The sequence below is a fragment of the Podarcis pityusensis genome (assembly GCF_964106645.2).
Source record: "Podarcis pityusensis genome assembly, chromosome: 13".
In the NCBI taxonomy this organism is placed as follows: Eukaryota; Metazoa; Chordata; class Lepidosauria; order Squamata; family Lacertidae; genus Podarcis; species Podarcis pityusensis.
Genome location: NC_138038.1, coordinates 23810260 through 23827675, shown reverse-complemented (window position 1 = coordinate 23827675; position 17416 = coordinate 23810260). Strand labels below are relative to the sequence as shown.

Below are 17416 nucleotides of genomic sequence, written 5' to 3'. Positions count from 1 at the left end.
GTTTTCGAACGTAATCCGTTCCAGAAGACTGTTCAAGTTCTAAAACATTTGAAAACTGAAAACTCAATAGCCGACAGCTAGGCCTCAGGAACTTGCACTCAGCAGAAGCCGCGTGGCATGTTCGACTTTGGAGGCGTGTTTGAAAACTGAAGCATTTACTTCTGGGTTTACAGCATTCAAAAACCAAAATGTTCATCAATGGAGACATTCAAAAACCGAGGTACCACTGTATCTAGTCCATAATCTATATACAGTGGTACCTCGGGTTAAGTACTTAATTCGTTCCGGAGGTCTGTTCTTAACCTGAAACTGTTCTTAACCTGAAGCACCACTTTAGCTAATGGGGCCTCCTGCTGCCGCCGCATCACCGGAGCACGATTTCTGTTCTCATCCTGAAGCAAAGTTCTTAACCCGAGGTAATATTTCTGGGTTAGCAGAGTCTGTAACCTGAAGCGTATGTAACCTGAGGTACCACTGTACAGTGGTAACTCTAGTTGTGAACGGGATCCATTCCGGAGGCCCATTCGCAACCTGAAAAGAGCGCAACCTGAAGTGCCATATCTGTGCAGGTGCGGGGTGTGATTTGGCACTTGTGCGCATGCGCAAAGCACGATTTAGCGCTTCTGTGCATGCGTGAGTGGCAAAACCTAGAAGTAACCCTTTCCGGTACTTCCGGGTCACCACAGGACACAACCTGAAAAGACGTAACTTGAAGCATCCATAACATGAGGTATGACTGTACACTAGATACACTATTTGATGGGAGTTGTTGTCTAAAACGTAGAGGGCACCAGGTTGGCAAAAGCTGATTTATATTTCCTAGTCCAGCCTTTCCCAACTTGGGGTCACCAGATGTTGTTGGACTACAATTTCCTTTGCTCCTGACCACTGGCCATGTTGGCTGGGGCTGATGGGAGTTGTTGTTTAACCACATCTGGGGTTGGGAAAGGCTAATCTACTGTATCCCCTAAAATCACTGGCAGATGGCATGTCAGATCTTTTTAAATACCTACAGGTGAAGAAGACACCCACCCGCTCCTGAGACAGTCAGTTCCACTGTTAATCTACTCCTACCATGAGGATGTTTCCCCTAATGTTTAGCTGAAATCAGCTTCCTTGCACTTTCTTCCCATTGGTTTTCGTCCCAATGACTGGAGCAACAGAAAATGAGCCTGCTCCATCTTTGAGTGGGTCATCTTCATGTTTCATCACAACTCCAAACTACCGGTACATTTTATGCACACCGTTGCAATTTGTGTGCTGTTCAGACCAGGTGCTCACTGCAAGCAAACATAGTCATTGGTCTGCAGCTAGGTCTGTGAATGGCAATTTTGCCATGATAGCTAAATGGAACCAGCATGTACAGAGGCAGCATACCTGAATGTCAGGCACTGGGGGACAGGCAACAGGCTGCCACTATCAAACCCCAGCCATGCTTGGCAGCATCTGGCTGACAACTGTTGGAAAAGGGATGTGGGACTAGATGGTCCTGTGTTCTGACCCCACAGGGTTGTTTTATGGCCTTGGGGTCTAGCTACATGTCATGTTAATGGTGTGATTAGCAATCCTGACAAAGGTGTTAAAAAGAATACATTAAAATAATAAAATTAAATGATGTGGTGATCATGATCGTGTCATGATGAGTTTTAAAAAAATTAAATAGTGGGGTGGTGGATGGGTGGGAACGTGATCGGCATTGCAGTGCATGAGGAAGGGAAATTTGAGTCTCTTCGTAAAAATCATCCCCCGCTCCTTACATAGCAATTAGCATTGGGGGGGGGGGACCTCCCATTGGTGTCAATTAACTCCAATAACAAACTCCAAATTCACTTCTGCAACCAAATACTAATTTTTGTGGGGTAGGGTTAGCCACAGTGGGGGGAGGTAGCAAGGGAAAGGGGGTGCTTATATTAATGCATGAATTGTTCCACTCACCCTCAAATGATCTGCACTTACTGTAAGAGGTTTTACCCTCCTATACAGCTGGTCTGCTATAGGTAGCTGCAAGTAAGAATGGGCTGCCAATTTGAGTTAAAGAGCCGTGTTTCCTCTCATCCTGCCCTCATCTGAGAGCTGATTGAAGTTTGCTGCCCACCTCCAATTGCTCTGCAGAACCCAACAGGGTGCATAACTTTCTGCGGTTCACCATTGTCTGGATTGGAGCCAGGAAATGTAAGCTGTTTAACACACTAAACTGGGAGAACGTTGTGGCTTTGCAAGCAAGTTTGAGTTGGGAGTGTTTAAGAAGTTTCATTTCCCACAACAGCTTCACAGCTGTACGATACACACTTGCAGCATGAACCTCTCCTGAGTTCTTTGGGGTTGAACGAGGTTGCAAGTCTCATGGCAGTGAGTGGAGAACACAGCTCCAAGGGCAGTGGGCTGGTTGCCTTGGTTAGGTGTGGCTGAGATCTGTCCTCTCTGATTCATCAGGTCTCCTTCTATCTCCTGAGAGAAACTATAGATAACGACATGCCTGGATTATTCACCTTAAACTGGCCAAGCTGCTGAAATTCTGATCTCGTCAGTGAGAGCATGGAATTTAACAAGGATGATTTTAAAAGGTCAAGCAACACATAGAAGAATCAAACACAGAGGTCCAAATTATTTAGGGGTGGGGCTAATTAGGCATTGACATTTCAGAGAGAAAAAATTAAGTGCCACACTAGGAAAAACCCTCTGCATGTGATCAGAGAAACTCTTTTTCATTGGCTCTTCTTCTAGTTCCAGTGCCAAGTTTTGTCTCAAACTTAGCCCTACACTTGCATCTGATCTGGATAGGGTTCCTGCATGGCTGTCATAAGGCTTCTTGGAACACAGTGTGGCTTCCTTGGATTGGACTTGGCAAAATAGAGTGAAAACCCAAACTGGGCAGCTGAGCACATAAGCACAGAATTAAATTCAGCAGGGAGCATGAGAGGGACTGAGGCATTTTCTCGCTTGCCATTAAAATAGTGGTGTGTATTTTTTGCCTCTGTAATATCATTTGAATACAAACATTATTTGGGCCAGGCTTCATGCCTGCTGGGCATAGTCCCATTTTAAGGCATGGTACTGGCTACAGCATTTGACAGGGGCAACGCAACTGCCCTGTAGGTGTCCTGTGGTTTGCTCAGGCAAGGAGAAAAGCTCCCCATGGTAAATGTAGAGGTTCACAAACCATCTAGAAGAAGAAGAAGAGTTTGGACTTGATATCCCGCCTTTCACTCCCCTTAAGGAGTCTCAAAGTGGCTAACAATCTCCTTTCCCTTCCTCCCCCACAACAAACACTCTGTGAGGTGAGTGAGGCTGAGAGACTTCAGAGAAGCGTGACTAGCCCAAGGCCACCCAGCAGCTGCATGTGGAGGAGCAGGGAAGCGAACCCGGTTCACCAGATTACGAGTCCACCATTCTTAACCACTACACCACGCTGGCTCTCTCTACCTATTGGAGTTTTAAGCAGGAAGTGCCAGAAGAGCTGGCCTCAGGGATGTGCCAGTCAAGTGCTGCAGAAACATCACATTCTGATTCTTCCATGCATAAAATGCACGTTTTGTTTCAAAACAGCCTTCTTCTGCTTTTCATCCTGATTCAAAACCCATTTCTTCACACACGGGCACAAATAACTAGTGAAAGACTCAAAGATTCTTTTAGTGTCATGGGTGCAAATAACCTTGCACTAAGAAAAGGACAAATGGGTGGCGAATAACTGACAGGTGGCAGCAAACCATCAGAGCAAGGTTTAGGGTAGGGCTGGGGAAACCAGAGGCCCAGAAGCCTCATGCGGCCCTCCAAGCCTATCTGGCCTTTGGGACTGTCTCTGAGCTACACTGCTGCCAAGACCACAGATGTCACTGCCCATGTTCACTTGAACAGTAAAAAATGCTTCTTGCTTGCCTGGTTAGAGAATGAAGAGAACGGGGTGGTGTGAAATGAATGGAGACCTCTGACTTCTGTATGGCTAAAATGTAGATAGTTCATAGTTTTTCCTGGTAAGGGAGCTAATGGCTTATCTGTAAGGACAGATTCACCCTACAGTCCAGATTTCATTTATTGTCCAGATAATGCTCCATACTGTGATTTCAGATGGCTCACCATGCAAGGCAACCGTTTTTCAGATCTGTGGGTTCCTGGTTCTAGCCCCAGTACCTGCTGATACAAGACAGGTAGCTGAGCAGAAGATCTACTGCACCAGCAACATCTAACCAGCATGTATAGAGTTTCATAGCTGGCCCTGTATCCAGCCAGCCATTTTTCTGGCTCATTCAAGGCCCCAATTCTGGGTATTGTTAGCTCAAGGGCATTTAGCAAGACAGGAACCCAGGATTCAGCAGGATTTGAAACGGGGACTCTTCCTTGGTAAGTATCCTGAGCTCTCTACCCACAGTGTACTGACTGATCCCGACCCCAACATGCAATGGGGCCTGCAATGGAATCCTGCTCTATAGATGAGACTCAGATCTATGCTGAGGTGCAACCTGGATCTCAGTGGTTCAGCATCCTCTTCTGACAATATCTTATTGGAGTGGGACTGCACATGCAGCAGAATGAAGTGGTAAGAATGCTGGTAGAGTGGGCCATACCATTTCAGACTCCAGGTGGAACATTCCCATATGCAAAAAAAACAACAACCCAATGCCATCAAGGAAAGGGGTACCTCCATAGCCCTGCCTCTTCCCTGCTCTGCTGGTGTCTATTTGCAGGGAGTTTTGTTTACAAGGGGTAGCATTAAAGAATGTCTCCCCTCACCTGCAGTCTGAAGTGGTACAGCCATTCTTCCACTTCAGTTATTTGATCCTGCAAGTTTTCTGAATCCATAACAGCCCAAGGCAGAACACAGCAGCAAATCACAGGGCTTGGCAGAGAGGGTGTGGGCAGTCAGCTAATTCATAAAGGGTTTGATTATCAGGCTTGCTATATTTTGGATGCATGTGTCTGCCTCTTCCAACCAGCCAAAGTAAAATCTATCTAAAAGATTCCAAGGCTTGTCAATTTCCAGATAGTTGAAATATGAGCAGTGACTAGGTCAATTGTGGAATAAATGAAAATGTAATATATGTGCCGTTGAATTTCTTTGTGAAAATGAGTCGCTCGCTCAGTTTTAGCCCGTTTAACATAATTGCCCAATTTAGTTCATTAGCCCTGTTTCTACCTAATTGAGGTGGAACGGTATGGAGCTTTCTGAAGCGATTTAGACGCTGCTCCCTGCCCCCTAATTTCAGCAGAATTAGTCCAAGTGCTTATTAAAATGAGACAGTGGTAACGTCATGTCCAGAAGGCACTTTCCTGCAGCATTTGTGGGGCCAATCACCACTCCTTAGCAAGGGGTCTGTGGCTTTAATCAGAGACCTTATGGACTGAGGCTAGTGAGCTACTTGGGGCTGCATCAGCTCAGGCCTCCAAGCCCCCTTCAATGAACAGGGTGGGTGTGAGTGTGACTAGATTCAGATTACATGCCTAGATTCAGGGAGAGTGAGTCTAGCCCAACCACTTTCTTGACATGCTAGTTTTCTAAATGCAGGGCTCCCCCCCCCATTTGGAAGCACCCCATCCACAGAGCCCGCACCTACAGTCTGAAATTGTACCATCCATTTCACAGGTTTACCTCATCAGCTGTTTCGAAACATCCAGACCTTGCACAGAACAATTTCCAATTGATGAATACATCCCGCTGCAACCCGCTTACAGCAAAGGGGAAATAAGGCAAAATCATTTGCTGCTGGGTGATTCACCCAGTTCTGTTAATTAAATGACTCATCCAATTCCCCTTGCTTTTATTGCCCCAATGGCTCATGCTTTGGACATGGGAGGTTAATACTAGCCCTAATCATCCAGGGGAAATAATAGATTTTGTAATGATGGCCGGCAACCTCGAGCAGCAGTTTTATGAAATGAAATGGTGTGCATGTGTATATGTTAGGAAGAGAGTGCTATTCAAAGGAACTCAAAAGACAGGAGAGCACACACACACACTGTCTTTTCAGTGGAAAATCTTTGTGGGGAGGAAGAAAAAGAGATTGTATCAATGACAAATTTTCCTGAAGACATCAAAGTGATCCTCCCACTTCTCTCCCCCACCTCCTTATCACATCAGGGGCTGCTTCTCCACTTCAACTTCAGTCCAGGGGCAGCTCATTCTGGCCAGCAAGCAAGCTACCTCCTCGCTACTTGCTGTTTTGCAGAAAACTAGGTGACTGAAATATGAATTGCCAAAAGGTCCCAGTGGTCAGGGGGGCAGGTTGATACTGTCAAAGCAAGAAAGGGACATTCTCAGGAGCAGGGCCTGGTTGAGCTCTTCATCTCCACAAAGTCATGTTGGATGAAAGGCAGTGTTCAGAACTTGATATAGGCCACAGAATATGAAGGTAAGCCAATTTTGTTAAAAGTAGAATTCAAGACAATTTCTTTTTTTCCCCTCTTTTTTTTCCAAGACAATTTCAGCCTGCCTTCTCTCTCTCGCTTTTCCTCTGTGGGCAAAAAAATATGTCCAGCCTTAACTTGGGGGGGGGGGCTGGAGACTTCAAAAGTGTTTATTGCACAGCCTGAATACATATTTTGCCTGGTGAAGAATTATATGGAACTGTAAGGGAGTGGGTGCAAGTCTACCTCTGCTGCACTGGAACCTGGAATACAAAGGGAGTGATGCTTCAGCAAAGAAAAAAGAAAAAAGCTAATGCTATTCTAGACTGCATCAACGGAAGTTTAATGTCCAGATGAAGGGAAGAAATAGTCCCGCTCTACTCTGCCTTGGTCAGACCACACCTGGAATAATGTATCCAGTTCTGGGTGCCACAATTTAAGAAGGATATTGACAAGTATGAACGTGTGCAGAGAAATGCAACCAATATGATCAAGGGTCTGGAAAACAAAGCCTTATGAGGAATGGTTGAGGGAGTTATGATAGCCATTTTCAAATATCTACAGGCCTGTCACATGGAGGATGGGCAAGCTTGTTTCTTCCTGCTCTAGAGGGTAGGACCAGAACCAATGCATTCAAGTCACAAGACAGTAGATTCCAACTAAACATCAAGAAGAAGTTTCTGACAGTAAGCGTTATTTGACAGTGGAATGGTCTCCCTTGGAAGGTGGCTGACTCTTATTCCTTGGAGGCTTTTAAGTGGAGGTTGGATGATCATCTGTCATGTATGCTTTAGTTGAGATTCCTGCAGCGCATCAGGACTCGCCAAGTGGGTGGCTCGGTTTGGGGGCGGCTCGTGGGCCATTTAAATGACCCCCATCAGCCGCTTGTGGCCCATGGGACACAGGTTGCCGACCCCTGGACTAGATTATCCTTGGGGTCCCTTCCAACTTTGCAGTTCTATGATTCTAAGGTGTCAGGAAAGGGCCTTTACTCAGGGCCTGTAGCAGGCAACCTTCAGGCCCCTTATCTCCTGCATCAGTGGTACTCCAGACAGACAGACAGGTTTCCAAAGGTCAATGGTGCATTCTAGTTCTGAGTGCTGTCAGCTGCTCAATAGAGAGACACAAAGACCTTAAAGAAACCCTCTTTCTCTGAGGCTAATCTAAACAACTGACCTATTATGTAACAATACAGGCTATGGCTGCATTCACTCGGGAGTTTATTCCATTTTCCTGATGTTTCTCTAACTGTTAATTTCTGAACTACACCTGAGCTTTCGCACAACATAAAACCCGCTTCAGATAAACGAATGGAATGCTGTGCATATTTAGTGCTCATTTCTGTGTTATTTGATTCCAGAAAAAAAAAACCTGTCTACAGCCTCCATAACCCCAAAAAATGGTGGTGTAAAGTGATAAATTTTGGGATGAAATATCAGCATCCAGTTCTTTCCTGCTGCTTTCATGGGGGAACAGAAGCACACATTTTTGGAAGGGGTGGGGGAGTAGCAATGTTGTCCAATGACATCTGTTGTTGTGTCATGCCTATGCCCATTGCTGTGAATGAAATTTAGCATGTCATGGCAGTATATTGATCAGAAAGCCACAGTTCCATAATGTTTCAGGTTAGTAAATAGGACAGATGAGCTAGCATTATAACAAACTAACACAATATTCCCCACGTCTGAATGTACTCTGCCTTTTCTTATCCTGAGACCCACTGCATCTATCCTGTCCGATATTTGCCCTCTAACTTGTCTATGACTATATGTCCTGCTTCTGATTCTGTTTCCCTGATCCGATACCTAATCTCCAGCTTGTACATGACCCAAGCCTCCTGTCACTGGACCCCAAACCAGAGGCTACAGTATCACCAGGTGAGGTGCCAAATCAGATTCCCAGCTCTGAGTCTGATGCTGGTTTTTCAGGGTCCTCTGAGCCCAAGGCTGACAGGTGAGAGCCCACTGAATTAGACCCTCCAGCACCAGTGTTTGAAATGAATATTGTAGGCTGTCTTTTAAACCACTGGTGTATCTTTTCCTCTAGTAAGTGGAATATAAACTTTGCTAAATAAATAAAATAAAAAATTAAGGGGAGGCAGTGTGGTGAAAAAGAAGACCTTCTTTTTCACCACACTGCCTCCCCTCTCTTCCATAAATTCCTTTGGGGGGCTCCCTGTCCACCTGTTAGGTAGATTTATTGCTTTAGTGTTCGGCGTCCGGCACGCTTCCCCTGCACTCCTCTGCAGGTCGTAAAGCAATTAGCAGAATTGCACAGCGTCCGTGTTGAAAGGGCAGTAAAACAAGTCCCACACGTTTCTTCTGTTCTAGTAGCACTTTATTTGCTCAAAAGTAGCATATTTACAAGCAAGAAATTCCATCTGATTCAAGCTGCATTTTCCTCTGCATCCTTCTCTCTCAGCTTGCAGCTGCGTAACAAAGCTGCTTTCACTTTTCACTCAGCTCACAGCATTCCAAGCTGCTTTCGTCACGTCCTGGCTTACTTCCCTTGTAAGCGCCTCCTCTCAGCCTCGAGACACAGAAGGTTAACCCTTCACTACACCCAACACCACCCCCACAGCCTGCACAAACTTCTTGCCCTTGCTTTCAACTCACCCACAGCCTTGCCCTTCATTGTCTCAATGTCCTTATTTCTCCAAAACATCCCTTCCTGAAACCTTCTCTAGTCCAGTTCCACCACTGTGGCCATCCAATGTACTCTTGCTACCTGAAGCGACTCTGCCCATTTCCCTTTGCTTCTCCTCATACATGAAATTCTCTCCAATCATACTTCTGTGCGACCACCTTCCTCATCGCCTTTCCTTTCCACAAAAGTTGAAAAAAATATTGTGATCATCCCTTATTAGTGCAGCTCCTATCACTTCTTGGAAAACAATTTGTATAGCAATTTTTAAAATTTGAATTCAAAATATCAAATTTTAAAATTTATATTTAAAAAATTCCACATCCCAAACGGCTAAATTTCAATCTAAAACCACCCAACGCCTGTGAGAAGGAATGTTTGCTAAAAATTGGAGAGAATGTTACTTTAATTGGAATGTTTTGCCCAAGAATATTGAATCTGCTGGCAAAACTCCCCCTCTCTTAAATTTAATCACTGCAGTGCGTTGCGCCAAGGCAAACCTCTCTCCTTCCTGGGCTCTGCACTCACAGCACGGTGCCACGCGATAGATAAGCATGTTGCATATCCCGTTTGCCTGGCTTTTAATTAAGCTGTCAGGCTGAAACAGAAATATCTCCTGGGAGGTGAGCAAGCGCTTCATGGCCATTTAATTTTTGTTTAGGATTTAAAACTCAAGCCTGTCCTGGTTGAAATTAACAAGAAGATTCCTGCTCACTGTCACTCTCAGTGATGAGATACTAATCACACGCCTTAATGAGAATGAAGAGTGTGGGGAGGCAGGAGGAAGAGAGAGAATCAAAGAGCTACATTTCACAGTATGATGTGGTTTCATTTAATTTCTTAGAGTTGTGAGGTTGTGGCAGGACTTGGCACCAAACTAGCAACACTCCGCTTGAAGATGTGTTCTGTGTTGGGCTTAATCTGGGGCAACTTTACCACTGAAACCCTGTTTCAGTGATGGAGCTCAGCCCTGAAACCTGAGGGTTTTTCATCAGGGGGACTGCTGTTTGGAGCATGTGCATAATTTAATATGATTCCAGGGCCCATCACTGCTCAACTTATGAACACTGTTTTAATGCATTAATTGAAATGTGTGTAATAATAATAATAATAATAATAATAATAATAAAAAATGTGTAGAGAGCAGCTCCTTTCCACTTAGGGAATCATGGAGGATGGTCACATCCACATCATACATTTGAAGATAAAAAAGGAAGACTGAATCTACTGAAGCGGCATTTCAACAGTTAAAACCTGGGCAGAAGACTGAGCAGAAACACAGCAAGACATCTGATCACAGCCTCCCATGCCATGGCAAGATATACTGCATTTCAATTTAAATTGTTGCAACTACTTCTAAATTTGCATCTATACATATATAAGCTTGGATATGCAAATCTTATGCAGATCTGTATCCTCTGTTCTTTTGGGGGGGGTGGCAAAAAGGTTAAGTGGCCACCCTACCACCTTCTCTTGCTTTCCCTGCTAGTTATTATTAAAGCATCAAGCTTGCTGCAGTTTTTGTTATCAGTGTCCTGCAGGTTACATGACGCATTGACAGGCTACAAATTGATGAGTCGACAAATGGGAGTGAGGAGATCATACACCACAAGGACACAAATCATGACATGAGAAGTTTACTCCCTTCTTCCCTGCAACTTCACTTCATGAGCACATGGGCTGAGGGATTTATCTGAGGAAAAAATGTCTGCCAAACACTAGAATTCTGGGAAAGATTATGTTACTCGCAAATATGTGTTTAAAAGCCCTAATTTGTCTGTTTATTAAATGAAAAGCAGTCTCTGGGGAAGCCAGCAACCCGTTTACTGAGCATTCATCCTGATTTGTGTACAGGGAGGTGAGACAGCACCAGCTATTTATTGCACATTTGTCATGATTTGGTTGTGGGGAGGTTAGATTACGTGGCATTGAGCAAGTGTTATCCCACACTTTCCATAGCATTTTTCATCACTTTCCTTATCACAAAAAGTCTGGTCTTTGGGGGAAGTAGCCCTGTTGCACTCCCAAACAATGCAATTGTGCAACTGGAATTTGCCTATAAGACCTCATCCACACTTCTGTTTGCCCTGCAGCTTTCCTCTGGGAAAACCCATGAATTGGTGATGAAGCAGAATAAATGGCAACTGGGTTTTCTGCAGATTGCCATTTGTTCCAATTTAGGGCTAAATGGAGGGTTTTCCAAGGGAAAGCAGTGGTGCAAAGGCAAAACTGCTAGGACATGTGCCTGGGAAGCATGGGATAAGTAGAGGTGTGGATGTGCTCTTACAGGCAAATTCAGGTTGCATAATTATAATTGTTTGGGAGTGAAATAAATCTACTTCCTCAAAACACTGGACTTTTTGTGATAAGGAAAGTAATGGAAAATGACCAAATCCCACTCAAAAGTGTCCTATGACTGTGAATGAAGAATTATTGGGGGTGGGGGGTAGGGAGGTGATATTTAACTTTTCCCCTACCACAATTTACTTAATTGCCTTATTTCTGATGGGTGAGAAGACTGTGGGGAGTGGAGAAGATTCCTTTTTTTAGGTATCACAAGGCCCAGAATTCTACTAGTGCATTCCTTTCCCCCTCTGTCTAGATCTTGGCAGCTCAAAGCCTGAGTTCTGATTGAATAACTGCATCTTTTTGTTTACATGGCCAATTAGGGCCAAATTAATGAAGCATCAAGTAGGAAGAATACAACTTGCTCTCTCGCTGTAGTAGCAGCTCAGTACGCCCAGACTGCATATTTCTTTGGATTTTAGCCCCATTAAAAGTCAGTGGGACTTGCTTCAAGTAAACATGCTTACGACTGAGATGTTAGTTGAGTGTCTATCTGAACTGGGCTCAGGTAAGTCACAAACTCCATGCCTCTCCTAGGAAGCCCCAATGCAGTCATGAAATGGCCATCTCTGAATATACACAACCACAAAGCCCAACCAGGTGCCCTCCAGCAGAGGTGGATTTAGGGGAGTGTGGCTGCCTCAGTCGCACTGGGCACAGAGCCGAAGGAGTACCAAAGGGGGCACTATAACTATGATGTAGAATGGAAGGCGAGAGGCAGGGAGTGCCAGATTTTGGTGTTGCATAGGGCACTGCTGAAATCTGAGACCCCAAGGTCCACCACCACATCCAGATCTTGCTGGATTACAACTCCGATCATCCCTGACCATTGGTTGGAGAGTTGGCACAGTTTGGGGCTGAGCAGGGATGCGGGTGGCACTGAGGGTTAAACCACAGAGCCTAGGACTTACCGATCAGAAGATTGGCGGTTCGAATCCCCGCGACGGGGTGAGCTCCCGTTGCTCGGTCCCTGCTCCTGCCAACCTAGCAGTTCGAAAGCACATCAAAGTGCAAGTAGATAAATAGGTACCGCTCCAGTGGGAAGGTAAACGGAGTTTCTGTGCACTGCTCTGGTTCGCCAGAAGCGGCTTAGTCATGCTGGCCACATGACCCGGAAGCTGTACGCCAGCTCCCTCGGCCAATAAAGCGAGATGAGCGCCGCAACCTCAGAGTCGGTCACGACTGGACCTAATGGTCAGGGGTCCCTTTACCTTTACCTTTAGGGTTTTTTGGAAGTTAGTGGGTGGCCCTCCTTGAGCACACTCACCTCCTCTTCCCTGCCACTGTTACCACTCTCCATTCTCTTTCTCCCTCTCTGGGTGCAATCCGCACTGCCTCTCAGATAAAGGGAGAGAGAACAAGGCATGCAGAAGTTATTGCTGCTCTCCCCACTCACTGCTTGCTCACGCAGAGAAGCCAGGTGAACAGGCAATAATACTGACAGGAGGAGGAGCAACAATAGGGAAAAAGGCTCCACAGATTGGCAGAGCCCTTGGCCCCATAATGGGGTTTGGTCCTAGGCAGCTGACAATGATGCCAACCTCTGACACCAGCCCCAGTTTAAAGGCCAAGGCGGGGGAATCTCTGAAAGAGTCTGAACTCCCTGCTAGCTGCCTTTTGGAACTTCTGATGTGAATTCAATACCTGACAGTTGGCAAAGAAGTGCCTGCAAATCCAATGCATCTGGCTTTGTGTGTTCTGCGGGCTTTTCATGCCTCCTTCCGATTAAGTTCCCCGTTAATCTACTGAGCCATTATTATGTTCAGAAAAGAAAAGCACAATTAAGGTGGTTTAAACAATGCAAACGAAAGGGGGGAGAGATCCCCCAGCCCTTGCAGCAGGGAAGTGAGGCAAAATGCCTAGGGTGATGCCACAATGGCAAGCCATGACATATACCGCATTTAATTAATGCCTTTAAACAGGTGTGTATGGGAACTGTAGCTGGAGTATTCTGGAGCCCAGAACAGCTGGAATTAAATGGGAAAAGGAAAAGGAGAAGGAGAAGGAGAAGAACGAGAAGAAGGAGAAGGAGAAGGAGTCATCAAGGGAGATTCTCCCAGCTTAGATTTCCTTCCGAAAGCTCTCCTAAATCAGATTTTTGCTTTGTATTTTTACCCCCAACTATCTCAGTTCTGGGTGCTGTTCTGTGATTTGGGGCTTTACAACCCTATATCTAAGAGGCCTCAGCTTTGAGGTAAAGACTTGCTGTATTGGGGTTTCTGCTAGGGTGTAGTGGAAGCCTCACTACACCAGCAGAACCTGAGATGCAACAGCATTGAAACAAGGCAGGAGGAACCCTCCACTGATGAAGATATGTCAGCACTGCAGGACAGCCAGAATCGAGTGGACTCACGGAAAGGTAGCGGAGAAGAGCAGCATAGTTATGTCACATGCCCTGTATTCCCCTGTTGATGGTGGAATTTGACAACAGCCCCAGAGTTGAAATGAGACTTTTTCATCTCAGCAAGCTCGTTGAGAGGGAGAAAATATTAAGACAGCAGCCCTCTTGTTGACAGCTACCCAGTCCAAGCCACCATGACAAAGCATACATCATGGTGGAACTCAATATCCATTCATAGCAATATTAAACAACACTAGTAATAATAACAACTATCATTATTAAGTTTATATACTTCTTACATGCCAAAATGCCTTCTAAGCAGTTTACAAGTCTAATCACAGCACATCACCAAACCCCACAAAGTGAGACTCACAGGGCATGTGGCTTATGGGACTTTGCCCTCAGGGTCTACACACAAAGGAGGAACTTTGATGGTGGGAAATAGAGAGGAAAGACCCATTTCTTCTCCCCCAAGCCGTCCTCCATTTCAGGGTGGCCATTTGTTTTCCCCGCTATGACGAGATATACTGTATTTTTATGTGAATTCTAGAAATTATTTGTACGCCTCTATTTATACATATAAAATGCAGATTTAATTCATATCTTCTCAACTTTTGGGGTGCTGCATTTCTTCTTCTTCTTCTTTTGGTGATGTGCAAGTGTCCCCCTGACATTTACATAGTCTTAATCTGACCCAGGGGTGAATAAACTTGGGGCTTGGGGGATCAACTTTGTTTACTAGAAGTCCTTGTCACCTAGAGCAGCCTTCCCCAACCTGGTGCCCTCCAGATGTTTTGGATTGCAAGACCCATCATCCCTGACCATTGCCCATTGCCCATGCTGGGTGGGGCTCTTGCGAGTTGGAGTTCAAAACACTGGGAGGGCACCAGGTATGGAAAGGCTGACCTCAATACACGTGCAAAATAAAATTAATTGGTTGATGGCAGATAAAATTAAGGCACAAGGTGTCTCAGAACATACACACCACTCTGGAATCTGATTTCAGTCCCAGAACAAGTTCATTTTCCTTTCACATGAAAATCTATGCCTGGTTTACCTCCAAGCTTCCTTTCTTCAGCTGTCTAATTTAGGGAGTAAAAACCTCCTTCGTTGTCACAACTCTTAAACAACTGAAAGTCAGAAAAGTTTGTTGATGTACTGCGTATTACCCAGATCCTTAGATCAAGATCTACCTTACCTCTCCCCGCCACAGCATCCCTGGCAGCTCTCTTTTCCAGCATTCTGGACCAGCCTGTTCCGTTAGGGCAAATGAAGCGCTGCCCCATCAACCTCCATCTGCCCACAGTCAGCCCTCACTTGCCTGCCTTTCTAATTAACAACCAGTCCAGGTGGACTGATCCTGCTTGTCAGCTTCCCCCTCTGCTTTAGTCTCAGTGTTGCCCTTTGAGAACTCAGCAAGGAGGAGAACAGGGACAAAACCAGAATGAGCTGATTCTGCCTGCCACTGGCTCTGGCTCTACCTGATGTTGAAGTCCCTGCCTTCTGCCCCACCAGTCTCAGTGAGCACCAGACCCCACTGATCTGGAGTCTGGAAGGTCCCTGGAGTACCTGACCCCACTGCAGGCAATTAGGCATTGAGTTTATATAGTCTGCATAACTTACTTTGTTGTTTGAAAGATTTGCAAGCAGCTTTTTTTTTAAGTGGTTGGTGGAACCAGTAGCCCTCCAGCTGTAGTTGGACTACCTCTCCCACCATCCCTGACTACTGACCATGATAGGTAGGGCAGATGAGACCTGGAGTGCAACAACATCTGAAGGGCGGTAAGCTCTCCATTCCGCTTGTTAAAAGTAACCTTATGCTGAGTCAGACACAATGATTTATCTTGGCTACTCCTGTCAACAGGCCTTGCTACTCAAACCTCAGCAGTGGAACGGCTTGAAGGTGAAAGCTGTCCTCACCACACCACCCGCACTGAAGCATGCCAGGTGTTTTAATTCATTAAACTCTAAGGAAGTCCAGGACAAAACATGCATGGAAGAGTCTGCATCATTAGCAGCGAAAGAAGAGCTTCGCTCAGGGTGTTTTATCTCCCTGGCGAAACACTCTGAGACTGGGCTAATGAGGCAGTGACATACCGACAGAGCGATGGGAAAGGTGACATGCAGAGAGCCAGGGAGATAAAACAGGTCAGCAGAAGACAGGGAAGGACCACAAGTTCATCTGACGCACACTCCCTGCCCAGAAGCAAGACCACCCACCTGCTACTGATCTCCCTTCACAGATTAAGCTGTATTGATAATCCAATTACCCAAAATCCCACAGGCACAGAGTGGGTGTATTGAAAAAAAGGTGTGGTGTTTGGAGAGAGAGAGAGAGAGAGAGAGAGAGAGAGAGAGAGAGAGAGATGGATGGATTCCTCCCTCCAAGTTTTGAAAAAGTTTGGATGTCAAGAGCTATTCACGCAAGAAGTGGCAAAACTTTCCATCCCTCTAGGCCAGGGACAGGGAACCTGATGCCCGACAGAGGTTGCCAGACTCTAATTCCCACCAACCTCAAACAGCATGGCTAATGGTCCAGGATGGTGGCCGTTGTAGTCCAATAACACCTGGAAGGCCACAGGTTCTGCACCACGGCTCTAGACAGTGGTAGTCACAGAATCTCATTCAGGGTGCCTTCCCTGCAGGTTGCTTTCCCATCAAGGCTTATTTCTTGGTGGTCAAACAGTCAGTTATTTATTATATTATTGAAATTTGTATCTCTGCGTGAATTTTGTATTTCTATATGCGTTGAATTGTGGTAGCCTGCTGCTCTAAGCAATAAAGATTTGGCTGGCCCTCCACAGTGAATCAAGCCCCGCCCTTAGCAAACAAAATAAGAGCATTACAAAGAGCACAGTGGATCAGCCTCTCTCTCTATATTCATCCTCCTCTGTTGGTCTTGGAAACCTGCCTGGAAGGAAGGGGCGGGGGGAGAGACAACCCCAAACATTTCTACCATGTAAGCTGAGGCTGCAAACCTGGTAACATCCACTGGATTGAGGTGTCATGGTATAAAACTTAATCTACCAACAAGAAACGTAGTCTACCATAAAAGCAACAGCGCCGGTGGCAGATATACAAAACCACGGGCGCCCCGTGGGATGATTTAATGTTCTACAAACAAGGAAGCGGCAAGCCTGTGCTCTGCCACAATGCGCAGGGTGACAAGGGCCATGATTACACTGCAGCCAGCCAGGCGGAGAAACACACAAAATGCACGTCCAACTGCAACAAGCAAGGCCCCTTGTTTTCTAAAGAGCTAAATGCAGTTCTTGGAACTAATACGAGGAGGTTGTGTTTCTGATGTGGGGGCTATGAGGACGCAGGAAGGAAATCCAGCACTAGGCTGGATTCGCTGAACCCAGTGCAAAATTGTACCGTGATGACTACCCAATATCTCAACCAATATTTCCATGTTTCTCAATATATTTTCTTAAGGCCAGAACATTTTTCCTTAAAGTGGGGGACATTTTTCAGTGCAAGGGCCTCACTCTCTTGTGAGCAGTCTTCTGGGGGGGGCGTATGTGTGCATGCCAGTGGTGGGTGGAGCCAAGGACCACATTCACACCATACATTTAAAGAGCAGATACCACTTTAAGCAGCCATGGCTTCCTCCAAAGGGTTCTGGGAGCTGTAGCTTGTTAAGAGTTATGAGAGTTGTTAGGAGACACAAACCCCTTTCCCCCTCCCAGAACTGCAGTTCTCAATCCCTTGTCATAGGGAACTCTGGGAATTGTAGCTCTGGGA

At 45.7% G+C, this 17416-nt stretch overlaps 1 protein-coding gene and 2 long non-coding RNA genes across 8 annotated transcripts in view; 1 reads left to right on the top strand and 2 right to left on the bottom strand.

The window, feature by feature from the left end:
• Positions 1-17416, top strand: part of LOC308462180 — a 366258-nt gene that overhangs the window by 118358 nt on the left and 230484 nt on the right. The window lies entirely within an intron of this gene.
• Positions 1-17416, bottom strand: part of LOC308462057 (acid-sensing ion channel 2) — a 382247-nt gene that overhangs the window by 222174 nt on the left and 142657 nt on the right. The window lies entirely within an intron of this gene.
• On the bottom strand, positions 5953-13155 carry LOC308462171. Of its 2 annotated transcripts, XR_013979039.1 has the most exons (3): positions 12973-13155; positions 8955-9160; positions 5953-6602 (listed from the first exon to the last, which is right to left on the bottom strand). It is a non-coding gene; the product is annotated as an uncharacterized lncRNA (long non-coding RNA). The 2 variants fall into 2 exon arrangements; XR_013979040.1 differs by lacking the exon at positions 8955-9160.